Source organism: Cyrtonyx montezumae, unplaced genomic scaffold (genome assembly GCF_038088225.1).
Source record: "Cyrtonyx montezumae isolate F1298 unplaced genomic scaffold, pur_monq_1.0 scaffold_10, whole genome shotgun sequence".
Taxonomy (NCBI): Eukaryota; Metazoa; Chordata; class Aves; order Galliformes; family Odontophoridae; genus Cyrtonyx; species Cyrtonyx montezumae.
The window spans coordinates 9,556,430-9,566,618 of NW_027071826.1; the positions used below are offsets into that span (position 1 = coordinate 9,556,430).

Here is a 10,189-nt window from a genome sequence, read left to right on the forward strand (position 1 = left end):
TATGTACCTGCTAATAGAGCCCAGAAACAAGAATATCACTACCCTGTCTATACACTATCCTACAGCAATATTGGTTTCTATTCAAGATGATCAAGTATGACTTGCTTTCTTCTAGATTCACTTCCACATTTGGATTGGCCTTACTCAGAAAGCCAAATCATGTAACTGAGGAATAGCAAGTTCATATTTGATATGAAGTTATGCAACTGTATGTAAGCACTATCTTTTAGTTGCCCCTGCACATATTATTATTAGCCAGCTATAAATTACTGTTAACGATAAAATACCCAAGGTGAAGCTCTCATTCTCTCACACAACAGCTTGTCTATTTCCCCCATTATCACATAATAAGCAACATTTAAGTAACATTTTATTTAAGTTTTTCCCCAAATAGATGATTAAGGCCAGCAAAGAGATCCATCCCTCTGCCTTATTACTTCAGCCTTCTCAATTCTGGGGAACTAAGAGCAACTTACACACAGCTCCAAGTAAAGTTAGAAAGTAAACATGGAATTTAATCAAGGATCTCATTTCCTTTTCTTGAAAACAGAAAATTATTCATGAAATCCAAAATAATTTAAAATTTCCAACCCCAAGAAGTGGATTTTTGCTAAGCCAGCTCTGCTGGTCAGCTTTCACAAATGCTTCTGGATATAAGCATTCCAAAAGAAATACATATTTCTGCTTCTTAAAAAAAAAAAAAAGAATTCCTCTGCTATGTTTCTAACTCAATGCTATTCAGAACTACTAAACTTTTTTAGCTGACTAGTCACAGTCATCTATACTCTTCAAATCATGCTAAAAATACTTCTACCTGTAATGAGAAGAGGGTTGTGGCTTCATGAACCCAACCTAGAATCAGAAACATTTTTGGGTTGGAAAGGACCTTAAAGAGCAACTTGTTCAACACCTACGACTAACTTCTCCTCCTGCTGACCAATACTATTTCTAAAAATTAGGCTTTGTTTTTTTTTTATTGCTTACAGCTCTGTGGTGTGGAAGATATCAAAGACCTCAGCAACCTTGCATTGCCATCTCTGAAAGAGTCCTAACAGCAAGGATATGCTTGCTAACAAACATTTCTTAAAATTAATATGTATGAAGAGCTGACTGTCCAATCGTGAGTGTTCAGCACAATTTCAGATGTCCTGAGGTATCCAAGAAATGCAAAACAGGCAGATACAGTTTTAGACACATGGGAAATCACACAGGTTTGAAGCAACAACTCCAGACCATTCAGACTGGGATAAGCTATGGCATTTATGATGGCACAATATGCCTATGCATAGGTACAACATTTGTTCCCTTAGGTTTTTCTGAAAATCACTCATCAGCCATGCTCAGGCAAACAAATATTACTGTTTTGTCCTTCAGTTGAAAAAAAATCATTGCTCTTCAAAAAGAAACACAAGTGGACTGCAGGCAGCAAGAAGACTCGAGTCCAACTTTATATGGGTGCTAACACTGTAATGGTCAGTCTAATTCACTTGCGGATTTTAACTCAAGTACTTCTTGACACTGAATTTCTTTAGTACTACAGTATCTTCATCTACATGGTAGTGAGGGTATGAAAGTAACTCAGAGCCATCTTTTAAACAGATGAGAGTTGCAAATAAAAGAGGCAGCTGCTAGAATCTAAATCACCCATGCGAAAAGTATATGCTTTGCTTCTTCCGTGCCTCCTTCCCATGGAAACAGCCTGTCTTTTCAGTATCTTCCCTATGTACTCCAAACTGAATTTTTTTTTTTTTTTTTTGCAAGCATCACTGCCTTTGGGAAGTATTTTAATAAAAAGAAATCATTAAAAAAAACTGGGGGGTTGGGGAGGTTGTAAAAGCAGCTCTAGGTAGATGCCTGCTTCCATTAGGTATATAAATATTTCAATTCCAGCAGCACCATCTAATGGAGAGCTCACCAATTTTTTTCCCCTTCTTTAACATGACAAACATTTTATTTTAGAGGTGTTAACAACTGGTACTTTAACACATGGCCTATTTATTATGCTATAAAAACTGATTATCTACAAGAGAAGCCAAATCATTTTTCCACATACAACAATCTGACAGCCCTTTTTTCACAGATATTTCCACATTCAAATTTATTAAGTACAGTAGGAAGTCTGTTTAACCAGGAAATAAAGGTTTAGTTGGAAATGGAAATTAAAATATTTGTGAAGAAGCAAGGACAGTTTAAAAATACCTTATGAGTGTTTGAACTTCCTCTCCAAAAGCAGAACAGAGGAGAAAAAAAAGTCTCAGGATATCTTTCAATATATCTTTAAGGTTGCTCTTCTGCTACAGGATATACTAAGGGAAATGGGCAGTAAATGAACAAAAAGCATCAATAAAGCATGCATCAAGATGACTGCTGGCAATTTCCACTATTTATTTCATTAACAACATTTTCTCATGTAAGCAAACATGACAGGAGCACACAGTTACATATGAAATGTATCTATAAGAACTTTCTTCCTCGCTGTATTTTGTCCCCCCTTTTCCTTGTGCCATTTGTTATATTAAAACGCTGCAAACAAGGTTACAACTGCTTCATACTTTGTCAGCTAGCACAGCACACTGACACACTTGCACCAGAGTAATCACCTTTTCACACATATCTTAGAGGATTTTGAAAACCTACCAGATCTACAGTGCTCCTAAACCCTCAACCGATACATTGAGCTTGTACCAAACACCAAACTTCTTAGTAAATAAGGTTATAAAGTTACACCATCATACCTCAGCTCTAAGTACCGCTGAGCTCTGTACACACAAACTGATAATTCCAAACCCCTTCTACACCTATTCTGGAAGAAGCTCCCCTCGCAGAATGCTGTGGGCAGAAACTTGCTTGTTTTTGAAAGAACTAGGACAAGCAAACAAGCAACAACAGCAAAAAAAACCCACACAGGCTAACAGAAGGGAGAGTAAATCCCCTAAACTCCCTCAACAAGTTACTGGCTAAAATACTGAAAGTTACACTGCTAAACATAGTTTTTAAAAATGAAAGCGAAGCTTTCAGGAATTTGTAAGAAGGAAAGGAGAAGATGGGGAATTTATGGGCCCAGGTGCCAAGAAATAGCAGATGAAGAACACAAACAAAATAACAATAAACTCATCTTACCTTCCTAGAGATTGCCAGGAGCATTCTTCTGCACATGCTCCAAGAAAATGTCAAAATACCTTACTATCACCTAGATCAAACAAACTGCCAAGCAGCACGGGCAACAAAGCAGCACCGTCCACTACTATAACTACAATGCAGGATCCATTGGTATTTCCATTCTGTATTGACACCTTCAGAGAGGAGAAATGAACATTTACAGATGTTACGTTTCCTGAACTGAAATGTAGAAGGACACTGTTCTTAACAGAAAAGGAAACAGTGAAAAGGATGCAGTAAGAAGGAACATTTGGAGACTTAAGGACAGGTAGACTTCAGACAATAGACTCACCTTTAGTGACCTGGAAGAGTCTGTTAATTCACCTTGGGTAGAAGGGGAAAAAAGATCTAACAAACAGGCAGCTACAGAGAGCTAGAAGAAAAGCTGATTTACAGATAATAGCCAGAATTATGAAAATAAATACAAGTCTGGAAACAAGTATTTCAAGAGAGAAGTGATGGATATTGGGAGAAAAGCAAATGGGAACATGGAGTCAGTCATTTTGCTCATGTGAGATGAGAACACCTTGGAATAAAGTCATTCCTCCTCAACTTGAACTTACAAAAGATATGGAATGACTGAAAGCAGTACTTTTTATAAGGGCACATAGTGACAGGACAAGGGGAAATAGCTTTAAACTGGAAGAGATCTAGACTAGATATTACAAAGAAATTGGTTACTGTGAGAGTGGTGAGACATTGGAACAGCTTGTCAAGTGAGGTTGTTGAGCCTTCCTAGAGGGGCTCAAGGCCAGGCAGGAAGGGGCTCTGAGCAACCTGGTCTAGTGAGAAGGTGTCCTGCCTACAGCAGGGGGTTGGAACTAGATGACCATGAAGGTCCCTTCCAACCCAAACCATTCTATGATATTTAGCCACTTCCTGAATCAGAGGAAGAAACCTGATAAGTAAAAAGCATTTGCATTGTTTGTATTTCTCTTCCATCTTAAGTTGTTTGGCCAATCTGATAAGAGTATTTCATTAATAGCTGAAGAGCGTAACATACAGAAAGAGAAGTCACTTGGGATGGTTTAAAGGAGGTTAAAACAAGCAGAAGGCAAATTGGAATTTCAAGGTTGTACCTCCTAAGCAAAACTCAAGACTTAACGAAGTTGTGAAATAGATGGTCAGAAGTCATCACCCAAGGAAACTTACTCTTGAGAAGGCTCTTCACTGCACAAAGTCAGAGAAAGTGGATAGTAAACCAGTAAAGTTTACTGGTACTACATGCCCATTATGAAAAGCTCAGACAATTGTCCTAATTATCTCTCTCTCTCTCAAGCACAAGGACAAGCTTATATAATGGATTTCATTCGCATTGCCAAATTCTGGTTCATGAGCTGGGCTTCACTGTTAAATTTTTATTTTAGGCATATTTATTGTGACAGTAAGCTGGTTTCATAAAACAAGGAATAATTATTAGCGCTCTAGAAGATCCAAAGCAGAAAGCTGGAAACAAGTAAAAACACCTTTTGACAAACAGTTGAGTACTCTTAGCTTCCTACAGCACTGCATATTTGCTGTACACAACAAAGCAAGAGCCATGAAGCAAATGTTACTTCCTGCCCCACAGTCCTGATGGAGCAGAACAGTACAGCTCTGCAGAAGAAGCAGAACAGGATACCTCCACACAGCTCATGCAACTTGTTTCACTTATCAATGGATAATGCTTGTACTGCCCTGCCATGTCTCAGCACATCATCTCTGATGCCCTCAAGATTGCAGGAAAGCACCACTGTCTGCATTTTATAGATCAGAAAAGACAAGACCAGAAGAAGCCTGAAGCCAGCCTGACAGAAGCCACAGTGTATGATAAGTATTTCCAGAAGTCCCAGCCAGCTACTGCCTAACACTAGAAGCACTTAAGTATCAGTCCCTTAGTATCAGGTCATACACCAGATAACAACAACCAAGACATCAGTGGGAGATACACCAGCAGATTCAGTGCCTTTCCTCATCATAGTAATTGTCTTAAGCACTTAACTGGGACACCACACTTCCTCTTGTTCCATTTCTCAGGCACAGAGTTTTCATTATTCCTGGCACAGCAGAAGAGTTTGAAGAGAAGGAAGTGACACTATGCTTAACTGGCCTGTGGCTGACTATGAGAATGTTCCCCAGGGAAGTAGAAAACTTGGCTTGGAATCCCCCTTCTGCCCCTGGGACACCAGCATGATGTCACACCACTAAGCACTGCAACAAAGGTCCTCATCACTTCAGACCCACTGAATGACTTATAGTACAAACATTTACAGGAACAAGGGAACAGCCTAAGGTCTCCTAGATCTTACCCTGGTATCTTCAAGAGACCATCTTCCCTTCATCAAGAGATGCTAGAGCTTGTGGGAACAAAGTAGGAACCAGAAAGCAACTTTGTGTCTTACAGTAGCACCTGCTTTTCAAGATAGGTCAAATCAAAATAATTCGTTTTGTTAGATGCTTAAGAAAGCTGTGCAGAGTCATGCCCACCTAAGGCACGTTTGGAATGCCATATCTTACTTTGCTTACCAAAAGATGCTTTCTTTTATTACTGAGGAAATCACGAAGTCAGACAAGTTCAGCATTACTCCAAGTTTTGTAATAATGATCTTCCAGACAGCCATCACTGCAGCATGTAAAAGGGAAGCTCCTCTCTCTTGTGTGAGCTGTGTGGACTTCTTTCAATAAAGTTTTTGTCTAAGGCATTTGCTATGCATACTATATGTGAAAGGCTATATTCACTTCAGATCATTTGTACCGTATTAGAGAATTATCGGTGATTTTATCATCGTAAATAACCTCCAGAATGTTCATTCTATAAAGCAGATAAATCTATTTCATGAGTGAGCCTTTTATAACAGTATATAAAGTAATACTGGAACTATAAAACGCTCCATCCTAAAGCACTTCTGCCATGCCCAGTGCAGTTCTAATGCTTTCAATTTGCAGCAATCAATCTTGATGTCAAAGTACATGACAACCCAGTTTACAGAAGAAGGAGGGAGCCAGGGATAGAGGCCACTATGTGTACAATACAAAACTTCTGTATCCTTGAGCATGTTGAGACTTCTCTTCCTGTGCTGCCCTTTGCTAGATGAAATGTAGGATTCTACAAAAAAAAAAAATCACACTTTGCATATGCAGAGTAAATCAGCATGGAAGAACAACAGCGTGGAAACCAAAGGCTTAACATTTTCAGGGTGTGGAGAGGATTAGTGACCTACAGTTGCTACGTGTAATTTTAGAGACACTTTCCCTGTTAACCTAGCTACAAAGCCAACAGTCAGTAGCTATTGAAGTCACTGGCAACAGTATTTTGCTGTGTGTGCTAGGGTAGAAAACATTTCCAGGAAGACAAAATTCCAAAAGACTACACGTGTACCACAATTTCCAATATCAAATCATCTTTTTTACCTTATTTTCTTCCTAAATTCTTAGATATTTCTGCTTAACGCTTTCCTTACTGATTTTCTAGGTTTTATTTGAGGATGGAGGGTCTCTATTTTCACTCCCATTAGCACAGACAAGAGAGCACCTCTTCCTGCTCTGCAGACACCCAATCATCTTTCATTGCAAGTTACAACCTCTTTCCTCCAAATTCTCTATCCACTCTCTTTTTCTCCTGTCTGAAAAAAAGACAGAAATGAAAAGTGTTTGTTATTTCTCAAAACAAGCATAAACAGACTTTACCACTTACTATAGTATGGGCTTCCAGCAGGCAGAACTGGGAGACCAGTTACATTATCTTTGCCACCCCCTTCAGCTGTGGTTTCTACATCACCACTTCATCACTGAAGGCTAAAAAAAAAACCTGTACAATAAAACCTTGCATGGCCACAGCACTTTTCTTTATGCTACAGTCATACCTTTCTTCTGATGCACGAACACACACAACTCTCCCTCTCTTGGCTTCTTTTCCCCATATCACATCTTGAAATCTGATTTCACTCTCTACTACCACTTTTGGTGTTCCTGAGCCATAGGCCAAAATGCCAGGAGGTTTTTAAATATAAGCATCATATTCAGAAAGTACCCACCCACAGACATTAAAAAAAACCTTAAGTCTTGGCAATTCTTTAAAGGAACTGTGCACAAGAACACAGACATCTGAAACTAATGTGTAATGAGTAGTCTTCAGACATCACAAGATTCAGCACCTCCAATTAAGAAACACTATTATAACAAAAAAAAAAAATGGAATCCAGCTGTTGCATCATCTGAGATATTGCAAGAATAACACATTCTGATGTCTAATATTTACTCATACAAAGCCAATTTAGAGTATTGGATTAGATTTAAGTCATACCTATTTTTAAACTGTGTTACTTTTTATCTGCAGAACTCTGATTGCCTACTTACCCATGTATTTACATACCAGAGATTTAACAGCAAAAGTCAGAAATTAAGACTGCTGGCTTTTTTAGCAAAATCTACTATACAGTATCAAAAAACATGTTCTTTTTCTATCACTTAAACTTTGCATTATGGACAAGAACAATATGAAGATCCAAAATGCAGCAAGTGTTGAAATACCTTAGAAAACACTGTGCTAGCATGGACTGGTAAGATCCCTTCAAGAATTTTTTCTTTTGTCACTGCTGTTAAGTACTGCCATCTTAAACAGTTTTCCAAGGTACCAACAGTAAATATGCTGACATGATGAGGACTGAGTCCTCTAAATCCATACCAGAACCACTTCTCCAAGCCATTATCACCAAACAATTGCAAGAGGACCTCAGGCAAGCCTGAAGACTTGGTCCTTCAGTACCCTCTCTTGAAGAGAACGAATTTGCTCTGATACTGAATGCATTTCGCCTTTCAACATCATAGGTAAAGCTGCTGTTGGAAGCTCTGAATCAATGTCAGATTTCAGTAAAACACCTACCGTTCTCACGTTGTGCCAAAGCAACTTTTGTAACCTCCCAGCACAGTATGCTTGCGGTGCCCAAACTCATGACACATCAGTGTTTCCGTTATCAGGCTGTATTAAAGGGGTTTCCCAGCCCAGCCACAAAGAACTCTGATTCAGTCCAAATATCCAAGTATCTCTTGTCTTAAGACTAAAACCCTCTCCCTAGGCATAATAATTAACGTTTACATCTATGTTACTCCATACATGTTTCAGTATGGACTGCCATGAATACAGACTTTGAATCAAATAGCACGTCTTAAAGGAAAACATGCATTATGTTATCATCTCTTTAGTCGTGACTCCATTGAGCAACGCATTCAATTCATGCTTGTGTAAGTCAATATCCATTCTGAAAACAGACTTCACTATTTCACATTTAGCTGCTTATTTGCCTGCACTGCATCCAGTCAACATGCTTTTACATCACACACTGAGCTCCGATCTGGTCTACGAACGCAAGTTGAGATTAGTGCACGGCACTGCTGCATGCATTCTGTGGGACAATGCAACAGTGAAAAACACACAGCTCTACTGAAGAATAAAAGCACACACATCACAACGCACAGGACTGACAGATCTCAGCACGCTAGTGAAGTCCCCGACCCAAGGAGACTGCAAATTTCCAATTGTATCATCGGAACTTCCCACGTTTACTACTGCAGAAGCAGAAGAAGATGAAAAGTGTTCTAATGCATGGTACAGACCCACCCAGAGGTGGGCACACAGCCTTTCATGTCGCACACAGACTCCGACTGGCAGAACGCAACATTACGCCTCTCAGCATTAAGACCATCACTTGTTTCTCCACACGTAATCCAGATCTCAGACACAAATAAATCAAGATGTAAATGCCTTACCTTCCTATTTTACAAGCCACTGCAGTTCTCAGATTATGAGTCAGTCATAGGTTCATCTGCAGAGGAATGACTCAGTATAAACTTTTAAATACTCGTTATTTTCCCTAACACCACAACGTGATCGTTAATTTAAGCGAGCAAAACGCGATGCTGCAAAAAAAATAAATAAATAAAACACCGCAGGAGACGGATGGCGTAAAAAAAGAAGAATAACAATAATTTAAAAAAATCCGACCAAAGCGCTGCCCGCTCCCGCCACACGGCGAGAGGCCGTTGTATGGAGCAGAGTGGCTCCGTCCACAACTCCTCCCGCACCTCCGGGGCCGCTCCGCGACAGCAGCGGCGGATGTCCCGCGCGGACCGGGTCCGCCCGCCCCTCTGCCGGCGCTCGGAGCGGCGGAGGGCGGCGGGCTGGCGGGGGGCCCTGCTCGGCACCGGGAGCGGAGCGGCGCGGCGGCTGCCGGCAGTGCCCCTTTAAAGGCCGTCGTCCCGCCCCCAGCACCGCATATGGAGGGAGCCAGGAGCGGAGCGAGGCTTCTGCATTCAAACGCCACATCAAACGCCGCAAGCGCCGCTCCCGCACGGCTCCGGGCCGGGCCCGACGGCGGCTCACAACCCCCCCCCCCCCCCCATCCCCGCGGCACGCAGCTCCCGGGGCGGCGGGAGGAGGGAAGAAAGAAGGGGGTTGGGGCGAGGAGAAAATAGGAGAGAGAAAACGGGGCACCTGCGGAGCGCCGGGGCGCGTCCGGGCGGGCTGAGCCCGCCAGGGTCCGGCAGCAGGCGGAGCGCCCGGCCCCGCAGCCCGCGGTGCCTCGCTGCGGGCACGGCGCGGAGCCGAGGGAGCCCAAGCCCGCCCGGAGCCGGGTCGGGTCGAGCCGAGCCAAGCCCCTACCTGCGAGCGAGCGAGCGTGTCTGCGTGCGGCGGCGCGGCAGCTGAAGCCCCGGCGAAGGCGACCGCCAGCCCGACGGAAAGTCCCTGCCGCTCTGCGCCGTCTCCCCCCGCCCCACACTTCCTCTCCCGCCCGCTCAGGCTGGAAATCCCCGGCGAAACTCACACACCGAGGGGCGGGCCCGGCTCAGCCGCTCAGCGCGCAGGCGACGCTCGGGGGCCGGGCCTGCCTTCCCCGGCTGCACCTGATGCAGTCGCAAAAGCCGGGCGGGAGAACGAGCGCGGAGCTCGGCGCTACACGAGAGGGGAGGGCCGCTCGGGGCGGGGGGCGGCGCCAGGGGGGCTCTGCCCGGGGCCGCGGGGAGCGCTGCCCGGGGGCTGCGTTTCGCCCCGGGA

The 10,189-nt window shown here is 42.9% G+C and overlaps 1 protein-coding gene across 5 annotated transcripts in view; it reads right to left on the minus strand.

Moving 5' to 3' along the window:
• The window catches only part of TRAF3 (TNF receptor associated factor 3), a 62,601-nt gene extending 53,336 nt beyond the window's left edge, over positions 1-9,265 (minus strand). For 3 of the 5 annotated variants that reach the window (XM_065750183.1, XM_065750193.1, XM_065750178.1), the window contains exons 1-2: positions 9,220-9,265; positions 8,905-8,960 (exon numbers count right to left, since the gene is read on the minus strand). The gene's annotated coding sequence lies outside the window, so the exon portion shown is untranslated. The remainder of the gene's footprint in view (positions 1-8,904; positions 8,961-9,219) is intronic. The other 2 variants (XM_065750206.1, XM_065750212.1) reach the window with 2 other exon arrangements.
• Positions 9,266-10,189: the final 924 nt, after the last annotated feature.